This window comes from Montipora capricornis, unplaced genomic scaffold (assembly GCF_036669925.1).
Source record: "Montipora capricornis isolate CH-2021 unplaced genomic scaffold, ASM3666992v2 scaffold_98, whole genome shotgun sequence".
Classification (NCBI taxonomy): Eukaryota; Metazoa; Cnidaria; class Anthozoa; order Scleractinia; family Acroporidae; genus Montipora; species Montipora capricornis.
The window spans coordinates 1,304-10,000 of NW_027180289.1; the positions used below are offsets into that span (position 1 = coordinate 1,304).

The 8,697-nt window shown below is 41.3% G+C and overlaps 1 pseudogene; it reads left to right on the forward strand.

Moving 5' to 3' along the window:
- The first annotated feature begins 389 nt into the window (after nt 1-389).
- LOC138036957 (uncharacterized) overlaps nt 390-8,697 on the forward strand; it is an 8,736-nt pseudogene continuing 428 nt past the window's right edge.

Genomic DNA, 8,697 nt, shown 5'->3' on the forward strand with positions numbered 1-8,697 from the left:
GTCTAGGGTCGTCAGCTATCGTACACGCTGCATAACAAATGAAACAAATTTATCAAATCCTCTCTCGCAACTTCACAGGCGTTTTTCGCCTTTCGCAACAGCGCATCGAAACTTATTCTTCTTCCGATACTGTTCGCCCCCATTGCCTTCTCATAAAACTAGAAGCTCCAAAAAGCTTACACTGGGTTGCCTGTGGTACGCATTACACAAACAAAGAAGTCACTGAATTGTACGGTGGCTTATAAGTGCCATTCAAAAATTGCGATGTTTTTTATCAATTTAGCGTCTTTTTTAGCGACTTTTTTAGCGACTTTTTAACAACTTTTTTTAGCGACTTTTTTAGCGATTTTTTTAGCGATTTAGCGGGCTCAGGTTACTTCTTATAGAGTATGGCGGACTTCGAATTGGAAATCAATGAGGTAAGTAACTCTTACGGTACTCTTAATATCTACTGGAATTCACTAAAATTTCATAAAGTAATGCAGATTTCAACTTAACGCGGTTTTCTGTTCATAGATTTGCGAGTTTCTCGAAAAGAGAGAGATTCCAGATAAAGTGATCGATCGATTCAGAGATGAGAAGGTAAGCAGTGACCCTAATTTTCAAGCACTGATGGTGATCACCACCTCCTGTAGTTTTTCAGATGAATAACTATCCTTTCTTGTCTTCCCTATTGTTGTAGTTCACCGCTGTTTGAGCCACCTTTGCATGCGTCAAAATATGTTGCATAACGGAGATACAGTACAACCCCGGTAACTCGACCTCGAATAACTCGAACTCCTCCGCTAAATGGAAGTGAGTCTCAATTCCCTTGGATTTGACCCAACTTTCCAGCCATTCATACTCGGTTAACTCGAACTCGGATAACTCGAAAACCCCGCTAACTCGAACTAAATTTCGTTTTCCTTGATCAAAATTTACCCCGATAACTAGAATTTCTGGTTCTTTTATTCGCAACGGATGCCCATTGAGATATCCATTAACCTTTCTTATCGTGTGATCGAATTCTAACACTACAACAAAGACTGCAGCAATTGGATTTTAATTAGTGCAAAGAACAGATAACGTATTTGACAGTTATTTACCGATCATAAGTTTAATTTGCACTCTATTGTATAACCGAAGTGTTGCTGGCGAGCCTTAGGGAGGCAGCAGCCCATTCTTGATACTAGCGAAAAAAAACAAAATTTGTGGAATGTAAGATCGGAAGCATTCGCAGTCGATTGTGGTGTTATCATGTCTATAATCCGCGGTATTGATACCCGTGATGATGTCACGTGCACGTGGAAGGAATCTTACAACCTCAATCGAGTACTTTTCCACTGAGCCGTCATTGATCATCATTTAACCGTACCGTACATATTCAGTCTTTGAACCTCTTACATTTGACCACCGAGTCAAATTTTTCTTCAACGTCTTCAACCGTCAAGCGAAGAGAAAATCAGTTCTCGAGCTAGACCACGAGCAGTCGTGCTTCTTTCCTCAGAGCCACTAGCCTGCGAACGCAGACGTATTTCCGGTGGTCGTTAGCCACGCACTGACGGGTGAAATTATTATTTCATGCAAATTAGTGGTACAAACGACGGGTGTCACGTAATCGCGCGCTGTACTATGTCAAAGAAAAATATAAGAGACTGCACGCCAATAAACTTAAATTGTCGTTTGCTCAACTACGCTCAGCATTTCTCAAAAAGGTAACTCTTTTGCTGAAAAGGGGCCAGAAATTTCAGAATTAAATTTCAGTTTAAATTCCCAAAAATTAACTGACATGCCGTTGCTTTGAAATTATTTCTTTGCTTATAAAATAGTAACGCCTGCCACACAGGCTGAAGATATGCACACCTTTCTTAGCTCTTTTATTACTTTCACGAACATTTCCGGATACCCGCTTGCTTAAAAAATTTGCAGCTGTTTTAAAAAAAATTTCAGTCACTGCTCCCAGTTTCCACGCCAGAACTCAATTTCACAGTGAAACTCCTAGTTATTAACCTGGAAAATTGGATATTTTAATCGACCATCGATAACTCGAAACCCCGCTAACTCGAACAGTTTTTCATTTCCCTTCAGAGCTCAAGTTACCGGGGTTCTACTGTATTAAAATAATCCAGTGGCGTAACCAGATTTTGAGGGAAGGGGGGGAATGTGTAGGATACTTTTCTTTAGGCCTAATTCGGCCTAAGGTTAGCTTTTATGAATGTTTAGTATACTTTCTGTGTAGGTAAAACAATGACCTGTGACATGCGTTTTGTGCCTGCCGCCTGGGAGTCATATGTTGGAAATTCTCGTTGAAATGAATCAACCCCGGGAGGGGGGGGGGGGGGGGTACTCCTGTTAACCCACGTTGGGGAGCTGCGGCGCGGCCCCTCATACCCTGACCCTGTTTAAGACAAATCATGCTGATTTTCCTACCCATTTTAAGACAGACTTCCGATTTTTGATACCCTGTTTAAGACATTTAACCCAGTTTAAGACAAAAATTGATAAAGCGATACCCTGATTAAGACAAAAAATGATAAATTCGATACCCTGTTCAAGACAAAAATCCCGAAAAACATACCCTGGCTGGCTGCACGTCCCCATTAAGCACTTATAAGGGAGTACCCCCCCACCCCCCCCTCCCAGGGAATCAACCAGCAAGAGGGAAATTATATTCCTTTTTCAGAAATTGATGTATTGATGATTATAATTTTAATGCAGTTTCTATTTCACATTATTTAGATGGATTATTCAGCAGTAAATGGTGCTTCAGATGAACAATTGACAGAGCTAGGACCACTGCGAAGAGGGGATCTGCTGTCCTTACGAAGATTTGTAAATGAAAAGTTGCGAGGTGAGAGTAGAGATGAGAAGAAAGAAAGCTACTCGACCTCCTTAAAAAAAGGTAAAACAAAAGAAAAAGAAGGTGGAAGAAACGGCCAGTACAGCGCCATGGCCCTCTAACCAAATCAATGATTGCCACCGAAAAGTTCAGTTTGGCTGGCTACACTATGACCAACAACAGAAAAGGTATCATGGAGCTCGCCTAGCAAAAGGAGGTAGGACTAGAACTGTGAGTGCAAAACGTAGCTCAGATGTCCATGATTTGATTGCTCTGGGTAAATCAATATTCTTTCCTGGTGGTATGAGCTTTTTTGGTAAAATTGAAGATATGACGTCAACACATGGAAACTTCAAGGGTGATGAGATATCCTTTGCAAACTTCACTTTGGCCAGATACATAAGTAGCCATGCCCTGACCACAGTTAGACTTTATCTGATGACAAGATCTTTGGACAAGGAAACTGAAGGGTGTGACACAGAGTTGCCAGAGGTTTTTGAAGTGGATAGGAAGCCACTCAAAGTTAATGCCAAGAAAGGAAGTCATGTTGATGCCAACCATGGTGGGCTGATGGGCACCTCTGCTGAACGCGAAACTATTAAAGGCCGGCAGGACAGGGAGTATCAAGAGTCCCTGGAAGCCGACCAAGCTAAAGAAAGAGAAAAGCTGGAAATCGAGGAGGCATCAAAGAGGCAACTGCATTTGCAAACTGCCCGTAGAAGAAGACTACCTCCTGAACCTGCAGTTAATGAAGCTAGTGCTGTTGTCTCGGTTCGTCATGTTACTTTGGGTATCCAAAGACGGCTTTTAAAGCAACCGATGAAATGGGTGCAGTATATGACTGGATTGGCTCTCTAAGTACCAAGCCAGAATCATTTGCTCTTTCAGGGTGCGGGCTGCCAGAACTGCTGCCATCATTATCAGTTATGGTGGGAGACAAATCCATTTTAAATATGCAGGAAATAACGGTTATGCCTCCCTATCCTAAAGATGGATTAAGCTTTCTTGGATTTGGAAATGAGGAAGATTTAAGCAACACCAATGTCACACTACCTGATTTGTGGTGTACTATGGATGACTTCAATTTCAGCGAGACCTTACAAACAGCCCTTATGGAAGGGGACTTTCTCACGTGAGTGATCATGTTGTTAGCCTCAGAACTGAGAAAGCGATGTTTATTCAGTAGATGTGTATTATATATTTTTGAAGTACAATGTGCCTGTCAATTAGACAGTGTTACAACATAATTCGAATAAACCCACCACATAGTAGCTAGAATCTAGCAGCATTCCAGTTGGTGCATTACCATTTTTCTCTATTCTGCCTACCACTGTATTCAAATGGAATCACTGTGCACATCATAATAATATGCAGAGTTGGGCTGTTTGTGTCTGTGTCGAATTTTATGAAATGCAAATTTATGTTATCAGTTCCATATGTTTGTTTTATTAAGAGAAGGGTGGTTTCCTGGAAAGACTAAGAAATCTGTTAATTTTATGGAGACTAAAACCATAACCATTCCACCAATGCTAAAAAGTGTTGTTTCAAATGTGCAAGGATGTTCAGGTTAATGATCCATGGAATTTACATTTATGCTCACTAATCCTACAGCAAAAAGAATCCTGAGATCAGCCATGTTACTGAGGATAGCATTCCTAGTGTGGTGAACACTGACGGTACTGAGGACAGCAGCCCCAGTCTAGCCAACAATAATGCTTCTGTGGTCAGCAGCCCTGGTCTAGCTTACAATACTGCTACTGAGGACAGCAGCCCTGGTCTTGCTTGCAATACTGCTACTGAGGACAGCAGCCCTGGTCTTGCTTGCAATACTGCTACTGAGGACAGCAGCCCTGGTCTTGCAGACAGTAATGCTACTCAGGGCAGCAGCCCCAGTCTAGCCAACAATAATACTACTCAGGACAGCAATCCAAGCAGGTAAGTTCCTCGATCTGACTTTGACACAGAAAAGACATGAGTATATCAAGAAGTCATCATTTCAAATGCATTACCATTTAGGTTAGTTGGTCTTTTTTGCATTAGGCAGCAGGTTCAACAGTAGTTACGAGAACACATAAAATTTAGTAGTGTTATAGCTGATAATGCTTTAAGGAGGATCAAAAATGGTTGCCAATAGTTGAGTACCGACCCTTCCTAGACAAATTGTCAACAGATTTATTATTAAAGAAATTCATCATTAAATAATTAATTAATTAAATTCACTAATTCAAGGCAAGTACAATGTGGGAGGCGTGGCGGCCTCATGGTTACTGCTTTTGATTTTGGAGCAAGGGCGAGTTACACTTGACTCTTACAGTGCCTTGCTCCACTGAGGTGTGTAAATGGGTACTGGCAAATTTAATGCTGGGGTAGCCCTGCGATGGACTAGCATCCCCATCCAGGAGGAAGTAGAAATACTCCTATAGTCTCTTGATGCTACTGAAACCGGGATAAGCTCCAGCGGGACGAGCCACTTGGCTTGTATGTATACTTTACCTACCTTACATAGGGGTCTTAAACTGTTATCAAACAGCATAACAAAACCATTTCATATCACTTTTGTTGTTGTAGGACCACGCAAGGGGGTACCAGACACAGTCAGACCAACCGTGTAAGTTTTTTTTTTTTTCTCTTTTTTTTTTCATTATTCTAAATGTATCCCCACAGATGATCATGATGTTCCTTTTAAGCCCCATTTTTTTCTGTGTACCTTCTGTGTGGAACATACACCCAGTTTTCTGCCATAGATTGTAACCCTATGGCAAACCTCTTCAGTGTAACAGATATAAATACACCAAGGCAGTATTACACAGGGAAAAGATAGTAAAAGAACTTCAAAGGTGGGCTAGCCTTAGATTTTGTCTTCTTGGTGAGGTTGAGGGGATATTAATTCCCATTAATGACATTAATTACTTCTTATATCCTGACAGCACAGCTTTTTATATGTTTTGGTGGGTGCCAAATGCCTTTCAAATTCAATACCAAAGTGAGGATATCAGGTAATAATAGAAGGAGGTGTAGAAATCTCCTGCCCTTTGGAGATTTTCTGTTAATAATTATTATTATTATTTTTACTTATTTTTATCTTAAGGGCTTTCAGTTTCGGCAAATTTATTTGTCACAATTGTTGAGTGGTACATCTGAGACGGAAACCCTGGTAGGAAAATATGATTGTGTAATTATTATTGAACTGACTTTATACTTCACCTGTTTTTGTCTAATAGGCACTGACTATTACACTTTGTTTCACGGGTTTAGTAGAACCAGTGTATAATGCCATATTTAGTTGTTATGTCCCCCGGATATGCCATATATGTTAAATAACGCCGAGGAACCCCCTGGCTAATCAGTATCTTCACTGATTGCTCTGTTGCCAGGAGGGTTGTCGTGATGGTGCAGTGGTTAGCACACCCGACTTGTAACCAGGGGGACGCGGCTCACGGCAGATATGTTTTTCATTCAAAAGGATCACTCAGTAGTAGTTCATTGCTACTGGCTAGTGAGTACATCGTTGGATTCCCAGCCTTCTGCACACACACCAAAAAGCAAATATATATATGTAGTAAATTTCTTGAGGCATAAATGTTTGTAATCGGTTTAAATCAAGTCCCCCTTCCCCTGGACCGCACAGTCAACTTCTCATTTTCTTCTCAAGTGAGCACATAGTACAGTCTTCAGTCTATGATGAGGGCATTTTTTTTCTTCCGCAGGAAAATGTCACGCCTACAAATGCCAGCCACTTTTCAGAAGGTGAGAATATAATCAAGAAACTTACCAAGATATGTTGGTCAAAACCGGCATTTAAGATGGAATTTGAGCACAAATCATTAACACATGTTGTCACATGTGCACCGAGCGTAGTAGCTATTAACGTGCCTTATTAGCATGTACCACGACTCAGACAGTTTCTCTCTTTCAGTTTTCCTCTCAATGGATTAACGAATGCATTCTCTTGGCTATCAATTTAAACGCTTGAAGCTGATGCCACTTTTTGAACGGCTTTTTCACATTTTTGCTTTCATTCTGACATTGTCCTGCTCTCGTCTTATAGATTTTGGCAAAAAGAGTGTACAGGTCCACCGTACAAGACCGAAGGACGACCTTATACAGTTATTCTCGTGTCCAGAGATAACACGTCAAGTACTAAATGTGAGAGTCATTGATGACCATGGTCGTTTGGAGGAGGGAGAAGGCCCCAGCGTACTGAGAGATGTATTATCTACTTTTTGGCAACACATATTTGCTTCCCTGACCTTTGGGGTACGTTGAAAAGGTACCTTCCATTCGACATGATCATCAAAAACATGAATGGGAAGCGATTGGGCGTGTGTTGCTGTATGGTTTAAAAGAAACAGGTTATGTACCCGTATGCCTATCTCCAGTATTCCTGGCATCCTGCCTACACGGCGAGGAGACGACTACAGAGACCTTCTTCTGTCATTTAAATCATACATCACTCCTGACGAAAGAGAAGTGTTGGAAAGAGTGTTGTCGGAAGACTTTCAAGCTGATGACGAAGATCTCACTGAGTTTCTGTCAAGTTACAAGTGCTATCGAAAACCTAAGCCGCAAAATATCAAAAGTCTATTTGCTGAGCTTGCGCACCAAGAAATCATTCAAAAGCCAAGGTACATCGCCAACTGCTGGGCCCCTGTGCTAAGAGTTCTGAAAGAACATGCCGACTTTGCTAACGTAGAGAGTCTTAGGCAATTGTTCTTGGATAACAAGCCAACTGCCAAGAAAGTTATCAAAGCTCTAGATGCCAAGCCAACTTCAGATGCAGAAAAAGAATCTTTGAGCTTTCTAAAAAAGTTCATTAAATCCCTTGATGCAGTGTCCCTGAAGGCCTTTCTGAAGTTTGTAACTGGCTCTGACGTGATGGTACTGCAAACAATTTCCGTGTCATTCAACTCAGTCGAAGGTATAGGGAGAACCGCCATCGCACACACGTGTGGACCAACCCTGGAGTTGCCCTCTACGTACCAGTCTTACAACGAGTTGGCTGAGGAATTCACAAATATCCTAAGAGAAAAGGTATCGTGGACTTTCAATATTGTTTAAAACTGTGGACAATGGAATGGTAACATAAAGTGGTGAGAACTGTCAGGCTTTATATTTACGCCTGTGCGGCTTAGGCACTGAACGAGGTCAAAGAGACGTTCTTGGTGAGGTATGAAGTTTGTGTTCATTTTCTTTGTTACTTCTTCGTCCATGATGTTTTAAAATGCAATTCCTGTCATGAAATATATATGCTTAGTTAATACTCGGTCGTACAATGCGAGAAGTAAACCTGACCTGTGCCTATCATCGGGACGAAAGGCATCTACCTTTCATGCATTGTGTACCTGATTCTGTCCAATTAAATTTACTTACCATTCTACGTGGTCATAGTAATTTGGTGTTCCATAATCCTTAAGGCCCCGTCCTCACGTTTCCGGAGATTTTTGTATCCGCAAATTTTTTTATGCGGATACAAAAATATCTGCGTCCACACATAGCGTATACGAATCGTATACGACCGTCCACACGTATCCGATTCGTATCCTGACATCTCAAAGGATTAGTCAACAGAGCATGCGCATTACAAAGAAAGCTGAGCCTGCGATAATTTTGGCGTCAAATTCGCGGCCTTCTTGCTTGTTTACTTGAGGTTTCAACACGTGTGAATTTGAAGAGCGAAAAAAATTCCTGTTAAAAAACACCATAAAAAATGTCTCAATTAAGAGAAAACAGTAGTCCTAGTAGCATTGAACACACAACGTTTCTGCTCGCTGCCATTTTGGAAAATCTCGCGCGGAAAAAGACTGGTTCTGATACTGTGACGTCAGCGTATACAAAAATGTATGGATACGAATGTCCACACGTATCCGGATACACAGCGT